The 14,511-nt window shown below is 38.9% G+C and overlaps 1 protein-coding gene across 4 annotated transcripts in view; it reads right to left on the bottom strand.

The window, feature by feature from the left end:
- NOVA1 (NOVA alternative splicing regulator 1) overlaps positions 1 to 14,511 on the bottom strand; it is a 144,386-nt gene that overhangs the window by 3,124 nt on the left and 126,751 nt on the right. The window lies entirely within an intron of this gene.

Genomic DNA, 14,511 nt, shown 5'->3' with positions numbered 1-14,511 from the left:
CTACTGCTTTGCACATTCAACATACTTAATATATTTTGCTACCTGAAACAGGCAGAAGAACTGAAGCAGACATAAGACAGAATTAGGAAACAAGTCATGTTCAACAAGTTTTTACATATATTCTGAGATAAGGTAGAATGGATCCTGAAAGAATTTTGGCATCACAGAAAAGGAAAACCCTTTAATTATTGAGTGAAATATTTAGACAAATCAACATATTATTAGGAAAATATTGACATTTCCCCCATCTTCTCATTTGTAGTATCCTTCCTTCATATTTGAGTTGATCGAACAACATCTGTGATGGCATCTGCTTCAAATATACCTTTGGTAATATATATATATTTTAAACAAAACAGACAAGAATATACATTCTAAATCTAACTATTCAAATAAATAGCCTAAAAAAACCTAAAGACTTCAATTGGCAAAGCAAGGCATCCATGTGGGGAAAGTGGCAGGACAATTCCTCTAATCTACTAAATATCTCCTTCTCTCTCTCTCATATATATATATATATATATATATATATATATATATATATATGTTCATGTCTACATTCTGGAGAGTAAAATAGTATGCATTTTGCAATAAAATGTATTACTCATCTGAGGAAAAATTCATGAGTCTGTTTGAAGAAAAAATAGTGAATTATGTAATTTCTCATGTTTTATTATGGTTGCAGGAGTATTTTTATACTGGTTCAAACAATGAACTTTTTACTCCCAGAACTGAAGTTGTTTCCAGGGACAGAATTTCACTGATTTCCGTATTTCACTTCAGTAACAAATATCTAATGCTACCCTGACATCTAAGACACATTTTATATACATTTGCTTGGAAGTAAGTTCCATTCAACACAGTGGGGATTTACTTCTGCATAAATCTGCAGAGGATTGATTTGCAAATGTCATACATTTTTTTTTTAATTCAGCAAGGGATTTAGATACTTGGATGGATCCAGCATACCTTCCTGCAAAAGAGGAGTTTTCTCCATTGCAGAAAGGTTTTTCCTCCAAGAGAGGAAGCTTCTCTGGGTTCAACCTGCTACTTTTAATTGATTATTTCTGACTGGCTGAATAAAACATAGCGATTTAAAAAAATATCACTTTCTACTATTTTCTACACAACACACTATATACTGATACATGGCCACTATCTTAAGTTATTGCATCTCAGACTGAGTAATAACAGTGAGCAACTATTAAATATGTAAATAAAGGTATTTTAATCATAGCCACTAAAATTACTCATAAGTAATAATCTACGACAGTGCAATCCTACAAATGTCGACTCAGAAGCCCCACTGTGTTCAGTGGGACTTGTTCCCAGATAAATTACAGAACTGCACCCTGTATTAACCATAGCCAACTTGTTTCAAGCGGATTCAGCCACAACCTAATTGGATTGGGAATACAAATATTTCCATCATGTAGCTGGTTATTCAGCTTCTTTTTTCAACAATTCTTGCTCTGTTCTACAGCCTTATTCTATGGATTTCTCTTCATCATTGCAAATATGAGACTACCCCCCCCCACAGTAATCTACTACTGTCACACTTATAAATGGCTTATACTTTGCAATTTACCACACTGGAATGCCCCCATCCACCTTAAATTAACTTGAAACAGTAGTTTTTAGATTAAAACAAAATAAAATATCCAAATGATCTGAGTATGAATAAAAATGCCAGATGTCAAGCTTAGCAAATATTGACAATATAAGGATATACACTCAATCCAGACACAATTATCTACATCCATCTATTGATTTCTCTGTGTGGATCAGGTTTGCTACTTTCAGAAAAGCTGACTAAAATGGTATACTTCACATATTCAGTGAACAGTAGTGCATATCAAACACAACTATTCACAAATGTGTCCCTACTATGTGCAGACTAACAATTCCTTTTGGAGCTTCAGGAGAGAAAGCATTTCGCCCAAGAATTAAGAATTATTGGTGATAAAAAAATTTCACATGAAAGCTGGAGTTAGCTTGTTTTCTGCTTCTCCAGAGGGTAGGACCAGAAGCAAAGGCTTCAAATTACAAGAAAAGTGTTTTCGACTAAATATTTTGAATACCGGTAACTTTTTGATGGCAAGAGCTGTTCGACATTGGAACTCACTACCTCAAAAGGTGGTGGACTCTCCTTCATTGGAAAGGCACACTAGTGGGTCCTGGCCCACTGTTTGAGAATTATTATTTTTACCTGAAGAACTTTCAGCCAAAGCGCCTAGAAGGTGCCAGCGGCCAAGAAACCTGGATGCCTTTGCGAGCTGTTGGGCAAGAGAGGTCGAGCAGGGAAATTCCCTGCACCAATTGGTGCATTTCTAAGGTGGTGAAAGTGAGTGGGCAGAACTTGATCCCAATTTAAGGGACAATCTGCCTTCCCTCCAGCCTCCCCATTTGCAGCAGCACCCTCCCTGCCTCCCTGTGTGCTTTGGGGTCACCACTAGGGGGCCACGTAGGAATTTCCCCCAATCTGCATTTGGAATCACAGATTGGGTTTGTGCCTACTTCACACTGAATAGCAGGACAGAGTGCTAGATGGTATTATTATTATTATTATTATTATTACAAAATTTATAAACCGCCTTATACCCGGAGATCTCAGGGTGTTGTTTAAATAGGTTATTCTTCTTGATTTGATCACTTTTGGCAGTTCAGGTGTGGGGGGAAAAATAGTTTGGTTTAGCCTGGTGACGCCCTTTAGGCACATTTCAGGTGACGGGTCAGCTCTGAGGCCCACTTCTGGGACTCCACCATTCAGAGGGTGAGATAGGGGCCTCCTTTGAGGCCAAACTCCCTCATCCACCTGGGGTTCTGCGATCCTGGGGGCTGGAGATGAGATAAGGCCTCCCTTCTCACCTTCAGGGTGTGGCTGGGGATTGGGGCAGGCTAGGAAGCCTTGCCCCAATTCCTTAGGCAAGGGCGGGTTGCCCAATGGCTACAGTTATACAGCTTAGTTTCCCCTCCACTCATTTCAATTTAAGGTCTAAATAAAAATGGCCCAGTTCAACCCTGCCTCTTTATTTGCCTATTGGGGCACAATGTCACCACTGCCAGTTTTCTTGCTTAAAATGTTTGCATAAAACCCCCAAAGCTCTAGACTTTGAAGTGATATAAACATGTAATTAAAGAAAGAAAAAATATTTTCTCTAGATAACCTCTATAACTTGTCTTTATTTTTAGTAACCTTGAAAGGAAGAGGCTATTGAGCCTGTACAATATATCTATATTTATATGTGTATAAGTGCACATACATAATTTCCTAATATGCATTGCACATTATGCACATTTTTCCAAATGCACACACCTATCCTTCCTGGTATAATAAACATGCTTTGAATAGAGAAGAGGAAAACCTAAGTCGATGCATACTTTTAATATCATTCCATTTTTTCATTTGTTTTTATTTTGTAGTCTAAAAGCATTATGTACTTCACACATTAATGTTTCATAGAGTTCAAATTACATTTGCAGGAACAATTGATGTATTCTGAATGGCTTCATTTATGTGTTTCAATTCTGTCTAATAATAAATGTGATTGTCTGCTCACTGAATTATACAATATACAATCCAATATACAAAATGGATACACATATTTTGGGTTACAAAACATCAATAGGAAGGTATAGAAGATCTCAATATATCTTCAAACAAGGTAGGAATCCTAGACATTGAAATTAATAAAAGACATGTATAGGATTGTGCTGGAAATCATTAAGCAGTAAGTTTTGGCAAATGCAGATAAATCTGTATAGATTTAACGGCATTCTATCTAATAATATTCAATTAGTTCAATTCTTTAAATTCCTAGAACACTTTTAGAAAACTGGATTAAATTTCAACCTACCCAAGTATGTGTACAGTGTGTATGTGTGTGTGTGCTTTTGCTCTTATCTCTCAAACTAGCAGAGACAGGTTTGGTGGAGAAGTTGGCTAGACCAGGCCTCAGTTCCAGGTCTCACGAGGTCAAACAAATGGGTTTCAGACATGGTGTAAGTAACCAACCTCACTGGCCCTGGGCAGTATCTGTGGTGAGCTATGATAGACATCCTACTTTCAGGCTTTGCAGAATGAGCTGGTTGTCCATGGGGATGGGAAATTGACATTTTTTTGCTTCTCATCCTCCGATTGAAAGATGAATTGTTTTGGGGCACTATGCACCACCAGATATGGCGGCACATGTTTCAGGTTTGGTCAGCTTTGCTTCATTTCTTAAAGATAATTAGGTGACAATTGGCAGGTTCAGTGCAGGTGCACGAAAGAGAAGAATGTAAGTGAAATGGGTGAGAATTTCTGATGCAACCTGAATGGAGAAGAGTGGGTTATTTAAACCAGCATATCAAAGTTCACAAGCTCAATGTGACCCAGGAGAGGGGGCACAATTGGGAAAAGTGGACTCATTGACCTTCCTCCAACACTTCTAAATGTATCAGTGGTAATAATAGCGTTATGAAAATACTTAGGAAATGGTGATGATAATGCATGCAGCAGTCACGAAATTAAAAAACGCCTGCTTCTTGGGAGGAAAGCAATGACAAACCTAGACAGCATCTTAAAAAGGAGACATCACCTTGCCGACAAGGTCCGTATAGTTAAAGCTATGGTTTTCCCAGTAGTAATGTATGGAAGTGAGAGCTGGACCATAAAGAAGGCTGATCGCCGAAGAACTGAGGCTTTTAAATTATGGTGCTGGAGGAGACTCTTGAGTTCCATGGACTGCAAAACATCAAACTTATACATCCTTAAAGAAATCAGCCCTGAGTGCTCACTAGAAGGACAGATCCTGAAGTTGAGGCTCCAGTACTTTGGCCACCTCATGAGAAGAGAAGACTCCCTAGAAAAGACCCTGATGTTGGGAAAGATGGAGGGCACAAGGAGAAGGGGACGACAGAGGATGAGATGGTTGGACAGTGTTCTCGAAGCGACTAGCATGAGTTTGGCCAAACTGCGGGAGGCAGTGAAAGATAGGCATGCCTGGCGTGCTCTGGTTCATGGGGTCATGAAGAGTCGGAGACGACTGAACAACTGAACAACAATGTGGACTACTAAGCCAATATTTGGAGCCACAGTTGAGTCACCCAGTCAAGGTAGTTACCGAGTCACATTGGTAGCTGGGATTACTAGCCTGAGGACCAACAGGTTAGCAGCTATATAAAGCTGCACATTAGCATTTGTAATTGATAAAGATTATAATGCTATTTGAATCCATATTTGGGACTCATGAGTAGGATTCAACATTCTGCTATATATTTTACACCCCAAAGACTCACACTAATAGTATTTATTTCTACTTTCCCTAGGCAACAGACTGTTACTCTGAGACCTATCATCTCCTGCAGCCACTATCTGAATGAATGCTTCAGCAGAAGCTTTTTCAACAAAAACTAAGGAAGAATTAATAGAAAATGATGTCATATCACATGACTTCCTTGGACACAGCTGAATCTTTAGAGAGCTCAATCCATTAGCTTTATGGCTGCTGTGTGGCACCAGTGGCACAAAGTATTTCTAAAAGATATGCTCTACTTCAACTAAAAGTAATTGAGTTGAATAGAGAGATTACAGTGTAGAATTATATGGCCTATGTTTATCCAAGAAGATGATTTAAAATGGTACTTATTGGCTATTAAAACCTGTAGTTCCATGACTAAGACTAAGGGGGATATAAAATCTTTCAAAACACTGGTTTTTTTTTTTTTTTTAAATACACCCTGATCATCTCAGAACATGTAGAGGAGCAAATAGCCTGATTTATTCATGCATGTCTAAGCTACATATGGATAACATTTTAGAAATTTAAAATATTGCTAACTAAAATGATACAAAAAATAAATTACAGTGGTATTAGGCTGGTGATTTTTGAATACACAGTTCCTATTGCCTTCGTCTGGAAAGGCACAAAATGAATATTTCTGGTTTTCAATGATTAATGTTTAAGTCTTTATACCTGGGAGAAAATTCAAAATTATATAATATTAATATGAAATTAATAGCAAATAATTTGTCTGTTAATTTCATTGTGTAGAAAAAGATGCACAATTGCTTCAGATATTTGAAAATAGAAGGTAGACTATGCAGCTTCTAGAAGCATAGTATGTCTCGAAAATATTGATTCAGACTCAAGAGACTTGCTTGTGAATGAATTAAGCTTTCCCCGGGTTACACTGAACTCATGGAGAGAGAAGGACATCAGGGGCAGCAACTAGTAAACTATGGTTAACAGCATTGGTACAAGCCAATATTAATCCATGGTGTAAAGCTGGTTTAAGAATGACCTCCTGGTTTGTTCGCTCACATGTGTTAAGAAGCATAGTGTAAAGGCTTGTTCACATCTTAGTATATTTGTTGTTGTTGTTCAGTCGTTCAGTCGTGTCCGACTCTTCGTGACCCCATGGACCAGAGTACGCCAGGCACGCCTATCCTTCACTGCCTCTCGCAGTTTGGCCAAACTCATGTTAGTAGCTTCAAGAACACTGTCCAACCATCTCATCCTCTGTCGTCCCCTTCTCCTTGTGCCCTCCATCTTTCCCAACATCAGGGTCTTTTCTAGGGATTCTTCTCTTCTCATGAGGTGGCCAAAGTACTGGAGCCTCAACTTCAGGATCTGTCCTTCTAGTGAGTACTCAGGGCTGATTTCTTTGAGAATGGATAGGTTTGATCTTCTTGCAGTCCACGGGACTCTCAAGAGTCTCCTCCAGCACCATAATTCAAAAGCATCAATTCTACGGCGATCAGCCTTCTTTATGGTCCAGCTCTCACTTCCGTACATTACTACTGGGAAAACCATAGCTTTAACTATACGGACTTTTGTCGGCAAGGTGATGTCTTTGCTTTTTAAGATGCTGTCTAGGTTTGTCATTGCTTTTCTCCCAAGAAGCAGGCGTCTTCTGATTTCGTGACTGCTGTCACCATCTGCAGTGATCATGGAACCCAAGAAAGTGAAATCTCTCACTGCCTCCATTTCTTCCCCTTCTATTTGCCAGGAGGTGATGGGACCAGTGGCCATGATATTAGTATATTAGTATATTAAACCACCTTAAAAAATTGTTTTAAAACCACCTTAAAAGATTATGGAAGCACAATAGATCCCTATAGATCACTAAGAATCTGTAGCCCCAAACTCACCTTAAAAGATTGTTTTGGTTTAATCCAATGTTTTGTGACTGGAAGGAGCCCCACACAATGTATATTTCTTTCTCCCTCCTGCCCTAAGCCTCTTCGTACCCCTGAAAAACTTCTCCAGAAAACACTGCTTTGCCTTTTAGAACAGTGGTTCCCAATTGGTGATCCATAGTCCATGGACCCCAGGAGATCTGTGTAACCCACCCAGGGGTCCGTGGTGCTATTCACAACACAAAAACTACCATAGAGAGGTTAAGATTTTCAAAAGTAGGGGGTCCATAGCTTGGCTTTTTAAAAATAGGGGGTCCAAAGTACTTAGGTAATCGGGAACCACAGTTTTAGAGTTTTGTGTCAGCTGATCAGATTATATTTTCACTGCATCTCTGGTTAAGGCAAGAAACTAATTGAATATGTAAATTCTGAGTCGCTGAGTCACTAGTGCAATCTTTTTCCTAATATATAATATGTTTGTGTCTTTTAAACTATTCTAATCTTTATTTAAGTTGTTGTTCATGTGCTTATAATCAGAATTCTCATCCTACATCTACAAAATGAACTTGAACCCCCTTGAGAAATTACACAATGTTTCTATGGTTTCCACATTCTCTGTTTTAAAAGTAGCAGCAAATTTGGTCAATACTGATTTCTTCAAATGAATCATCTAGAAAACAAAGAAATTTGGTAAACAATTATGTATTCTAAACTGATGAAGGGTTTTTATGACTAGTTCTACAAAGAGAATTCCATGCACCCTTAGTTTGGGTGACTATTAAGCTTTTCAAAAACACCTAAGAATATGAAGGTAGTAATGAGGAACCTGTGGACCTTCAGATATTGCTGGACTCCAATTTCTGTCAGCTCCAGCCAGCATGTCCGATGGTCAGGTATAATGGGATCTGTAGTCCAACAACATCAGAGAGCCAAATGTTCCCTATCCTGGTAGTAAAGCAATTTAGCGGGGGGGGGGGGCGGGGAAATGTGGTTAGGCATTGATGCATCTAGAGTATTTCCCTGGGGGGATAAGCTGAGATAAAATAATGTACCATAGAATAACCACTGATTGCTGGTCTGTCATTGACCCTATATCCAACAGAGACGCCTAGGGAAAAACAGAGAAAGAAAAAAAGAATCACCACTGAAATGTATCTGGCTTTACTAAGGTTGCCTGGGAAAACACTTCATTATGGAAGCACAATGGACCCCTATAGATCACTAAGAACCTGTAGCCCCAAACTGTCCTAAAAAAAAGGTAAGTTATTTATCTAACATTCACAAGAATCTAAGCATTTTCAGATTGGCTTCTTTGCTTAACTTCCCTGTACACCATTTCCTCATACTAGCCACGATAGAAACAATATGTGGGCATATTGGAATGAATTATAAAAAAGGATAAGCTATGTTACCGAAGTGACTGTAGCTGTCAAAAAGCAAGTACCTAGTGCTTGCTTCCCTCGTTGCTATGGTAATATATGGAAACTAATCACATGTAGATGCCCTGATCATGTTGTTCATTTCCACACCAGAACAAACCCTCTCAATTTGTCTGCTTACAATGTCGTGGGAAAGAATGATGTGGTCAGGGTGTTCCAAATGTTCCAAGCTTCATAGATTACTGATGTGATGTGGTAATCTAATATTACCAAGCAGGTCTTTTGGTGAGTTTTCAAAAGTTATTTAAGATCAGGGTGTAAGGATAAATTTCTATGCACTCTTAATTGGAAATATATTTCCATTGAAATCAATAGAACATTAAAAAAGAAAGAAAACAGAGTAAGATTGCATACTCACACATATTTATGTGGCCCCTTTTCTCAGAAATTTGAGTGATTCAGATTCTCAAAAATATTTTATTCTTATTTCCCTATGAATGGGGCATTAAGACAGAGATATATCAATGAAATGATTCTGCAAATGATAACATGCATTCTGAGTCTTAGATTTTGCAAAGCTACCATATATAACAAGTTAATGCATGCCATTAATGAATATAGAATGAATGTGGAATTAAAAATTCAACATGCAATCTAAGAACAATGCTGCTATAACTCTGGTTTAGAGATTAGAAATGGACTCACAGGGAAGAATTCTATCAGTTGTATTAGAATCAGGTTTATGAATAGCTTGGTAAATGCTTTATAGCCTACTTACATTTTTTAATTTTAATAAGTTTGTCACAAACAATGTTAAATTTCATTAAAGCATGCTAAAGCTGCAATCCCTTACATGTCAATAAATCCCATTGAATTCAGTGGGACATATCTATAGCAAGGCATGTAGCATTGCATTATAAGCTTACAATCCTATGCATACTTTCTTGGATGTAAGTGTCATTGAATTCAGCAGGACTTAGTGGTTCATAAGGTTTCATTTCTTACACGTATTCCCCAACCCAGTGTTTTTCAACATTTTTGGGCAAAGGCACACTTGTTTCATGAAAAAAATCACGAGGCACACCACCATTAGAAAATGTTAAAAAATTTAACTCTGTGCCTATATTGACTATATATAAAGTAATTTTCCCACGGCACACCAGGCAACATCTCGCGGCACACTAGTGTGCCGCGGAACAGTGGTTGAAAAACACTGCCCCAACCCTTCCTGCAAGGCATACAGTGCAGATAGCATATAATTCCTGCATGTTTTCCTGTCTGGACAGCTTTCAGAAGCCAGCCCCCCCCAAAACTGACATTTATGGTTCAAACTAGTTGCTTGAATGTTTGTTTAAACCTAAACACCAGGTTGGGACCTGGGAAGGGGCAGGGGGCTTTAATCCTTTGTGCCTTGCTGCAGTCTGCATCTGAAGGCCCCTAGCCCCAATACACCGGTTGCAATATTTGCATTGGAAGAAAAGCTTGCACTTACACCAATGCAATTTGAAGTAAAAATGAAACTTTTCTTTCAGTGTTAATAGCAGGCACTGAAGGCTTGCTCTGAATCAGAAACATAATGTGGCTGGGGGGGGGGGATGAAAATGAGCCTGCCAGTTTGTTTAAAAAACTATTACTATGATTAATAATTGAATTAATGGCATGTTGTCCAGTGTGTGCCTAGGTCCTATCTATTTGCTAGTTTATGGGGAGCCAATAGTGATGCCCTCCAGTTGTTGTTATACTCTGACTCACAACATATTTGGCTACTGTTCATGTTGACTTGTGATAGGAGTTGGAGTCAAACATGTGGAGGGCACCATATACCCCTGTACTAATTATAACCCTTTTGAAGATGCAACAATTTATCTGCGTATTCAATGCAAATATAATTTTATGAACTTTGCTTTAAAACAGCTAACATTTTGCAACAAGAGGAAACAGAAACCAAGGATTAATGTTGACTTGATTTTCAACTAATTTTAATAAAGTTGTAAAAAATGAAAATGCTATCGTTGGTCAGAATGGTTGGATGTCGGTGAAAAGTATGAATAGCTAAAAGTAGGGTTGCCGTATTTCAAGAGCTAAAAATCAAAAAGTTGTTGAGCTTTTTTAGGGCAATTGCCTGAGCCTCCCACACCAGAGCCCAAGCCTGAATCACAGCCTAGGGTTCCTAAGCCAGAGAGACCAGGTTACCCATACCAGAACCAGAATAAAAGTTTGGATTTGATATCCCACGTTATTACTACCCGAAAAAATCTCAAAGCGGCTCACAACCTCCTTTCCCTTCCTCCCCGCAACAAACACTCTGTGAGGTGAGTGAGGCTGAAAGACTTCAGAGAAGTGTGACTAGCCCAAGGTCACCCAGCAGCTGCATGTGGAGGAGTGGGGAAGTGAACCCAGTTCACCAGATTACAAGTCTACTGCTCTTAACCACTACACCACACTGGCTCTCAGAGCCAGAGCTTGAGCCCAGGTCGGCCGAGCCCAAACTAGAGCTGCCTATGAACATTTTTATTTTATTTTTTAAAAACCAAAATCCTGGACATTTGCTTTAAAACATAAAATTCCCCCTGGATGGGCATGTAGGACCCCCAAAAGAGGACATGCTCGGGAATTCCTGAATGTATGGCAACCCTACCTAAAAGGGAAGAGGTTCCTTTAACATGTGAAATTGCCAAAGCTGTAATGTGGCTATAAACATGAACAACAACATTCCTTGGATCTGAATCATAGGACAACTGAGCAGATGATTCCTGTTGGTGTGGCCTGCTCAGCAGAAATGCAACTGGCTAAAGTGGTTTGGGAGAAAGGCATGTCCTTTCCCCATATGAAATGCCAAAGGCATGCTCAAACAGAAGGCAATGTTACCAAATTTGGGTTTAGAAATGAGCTAGAATAATTCCTGTTTGGAGAATGGAAGATCAGCCATTTCAATGATTTAGTGTTGGGTGTTTTGCAGTCTACTCCACTTTGTCTTCCACGCATCTTCTCCTCACTCTTGATTCGGCTTTAGGGATCATTACATACTGAATCTCATTGGCTATGCATCATTTTGATGAAGATAAAAGAAAGCTTCCTTTTGTTACTTTGAAGAGTTGTAGATTTTTTAAAAGGTGCTCAGCGGCACCAGGGTGACTGACCACCATTGTGAAAATCATAAACACAGGGAGAAGGAAGGAGGTGGGGGGGGGAGAGGAGAGGATTTTGAAAATCTGCCCAGCAAAACCAAGTATCCCCCACCCCCAAACATGTTCAGCTCTGCCATATTTGAAATGTGTTCTCCGAGTAAGATATTTCCAAAGTATGATGAGAAGTTGGGGGAGAGAGAGAGTAAAAGAAAAATAGAAAGTTAACACCATTAACTTCCAAACAACTCCTATCCTGGAACTGCTGTGCTGGAAATTGATGAACTCAGGAAACCAGATCTGGAAGATGAGAATTAACTTTGAATTGCAAATTTATATTGTAAGGGGCTGCCTGTTTGTAGGACAAAAATGCAATCTTAAATTATAAATTATTTATAGATTAAATACTCATAAATCAATTCACAATATAAAGTCTTCACTATTGCTCTCAAATACAAGCATATTAATTTGGACATTTAATATTACTGACAGCAGGGTTTTATTCTAAGGTCTGGGTTGTAAATGAGATCATATTTCAAATATCCATGTTGGAAACAAAATATGTCAAGGCATTCTAAAAGTAATCTCACTATCAGAATATGTTGGTTAACTGTTCAAAGGTATTTACCACCCAGAATGTTCACAGATCACAATTTATACAAAACTACTCACATGTTATTGTGTTTGTGTACTAAGTGCCACAGGTAAATATGCAATTCTTTGTAAAATTATAGTTCATACCATTTCAAAGTTGGCTCAGAATGGTATCCCCTGAGTAGGCGTATTGCATTTTGTGACATGCATATAAATCAACATGCAACTTCTATTCACTATAGAAGTTTGATAGTATGCGCCCATAAACTTTCTAGTTGCACCAAGTCAAAGCCAATCTGTTTCCAAAGCCACACGGAAGCCAAAAAGCAGGACAGGAAGAATATAACCATCACCTGTCATTTGTCTCTAGCACCTGATATTCAGAAGTACATTGCAACTGAATGTGTTAGTCTATTTACAGATGACTGCTATGAAGAGTCCATGGTAGAATTGCCACTTTTAAAGCCATTCCAGGCTCACCCCAACCAGGATAAAAGATGGGTTTGAGCAGTATCCTTCTTCCTTCAAACTGGTTTCACAACCAACTTTCTTCTACCCCTGACATGGGTACACCAAGAGTGAGGAAGTGATTGTGAGGAACAATTTTGCTGCTGGAATGAAGAGACTTCTGGCAGCAGACCTTTTTCTTCATCCAAACACAGGGAGGTCTGCAACATTCAGTTAGCCCCTCCAGGGAATATTCCCTCCAGGAAATTTAGGATTGCTTCCTCAGATGGCCTATAACATGTGTGGGGGAACTTTTTTCTCCATATGTTCCAGAACTATCAATCCCATCAAGGATGATGGGAGTTATAGTTCAGCAACATCTGGAAGTCCAAAATTTCCCCATTCCTGGGCTACAGCCATTTGTAGACCCATAAACCTGTCTAATCCTTTTTAAAAACCCTCATCTAAACTGATGGGATTTTATATGCTCAGTAGGTGTTGTGCGGAACTTATTACCAAGCAAAATTTAGCATTATGAGAAAGGGTGTGTGTGTCTTACTGGGATCCCGTTCTCATCACCTTGTGACTAATTTTAAAAATGTCTATTTTGACTTCTTTGTTCCTTTCCCCTCCTCTGAATTAAAACATCCAAGCACTTTAGCCTTTCTTCACAGGGAAAGTGTTCAAATCACTTAAGCTCCCCTTGTGCACTTCATTGCAAAGGTACCCAAGTATTATGTGCCTTAAGAAATTTGTGGATTGCACATCAGATATTTTTGCTTTTCTATGTATATTTTTGTTCATTGGAAAAATGAAATGAAATCCAAATCCTAGCAAAAAAATATTATGCTATATATAATAATTTTCAAGAGCAATCCTACCCCTGTCACTATGCTGAAGTCTGAGAAGGTTAGAACAACATGTAGGTTAAGGTTGCGGTATGTGTGGCAGGGGTAAGAGTGGTGCTGGTGGGGTTGTGCTGCCGTGGCATATGCCCTGCAGAAATATACTGCTGTTGTTTCTCGTACTAGTGGCATAGGAAAAAGCAAGAATCAATTGTGTCTCCCTTCTGCCTGGCTGGCTATAGCTGACAGGCCTGAGATACAGTGGTGGTTATGCCACTCTGTTATTCTCTGTCAACACTTAAGACTTGCTTATTTCTGACAATTTCATTTTAACACCAATAGCGGGAAACGATGGTCTAAAAAAAGTGTTGCATCGAGTTCTACCCCCCCCCCCCCCGGTATCTCCATGAATGGCATTAATTTGAGGCTGGTTTCACAATAAATCTCTTCCATAAAGCATCAATTTAAGCAATAAAGCATGCATACACCATTACTGTTAAGTCACTATATCATTTTTAATGGGCTAAGTTAATCAGTTTATGCCATCATACTAATTCTAACAGTAATATTCAGGCTGCAAGCCTAACTTACTTTATTATGGAATAATTCTCTATGAAGACAATGGGAATTTCTTCTGAATAAAATTGCACAGAACTGCACTGACTCTGAGAAGAGTGAAACAGTTAACAGTGCAAACCTGTAACACTGGGTTCATTGGGGCTGACTTATAGGTGCGTTTAGGACTACATGCTTACTTTCGCACGACACAGCAATGAACAGAATCATGGATAGTGTAATTGGCACTGCACTCTTGCAAAATTGTAGGAAGATTTGAGCAGTGTGGCTTCTGCTTGAAAATTAATTTTGTTGAACGCTGATGGAACTTGAGATAATGTGAAAGTAGCACAACAGTGTTTTAAACAGATGTCTGAGCAAGTTTCTGACATAACTGAAGTCTGTGCCCGCTAGATTCAACAACAGGATGTGATACCTTTGAA

The sequence above is a fragment of the Lacerta agilis genome, chromosome 1 (assembly GCF_009819535.1).
Source record: "Lacerta agilis isolate rLacAgi1 chromosome 1, rLacAgi1.pri, whole genome shotgun sequence".
Taxonomy (NCBI): domain Eukaryota; kingdom Metazoa; phylum Chordata; class Lepidosauria; order Squamata; family Lacertidae; genus Lacerta; species Lacerta agilis.
Note: the sequence above shows the minus strand (reverse complement) of the source record. Positions and strands in the feature narration are given on the sequence as shown.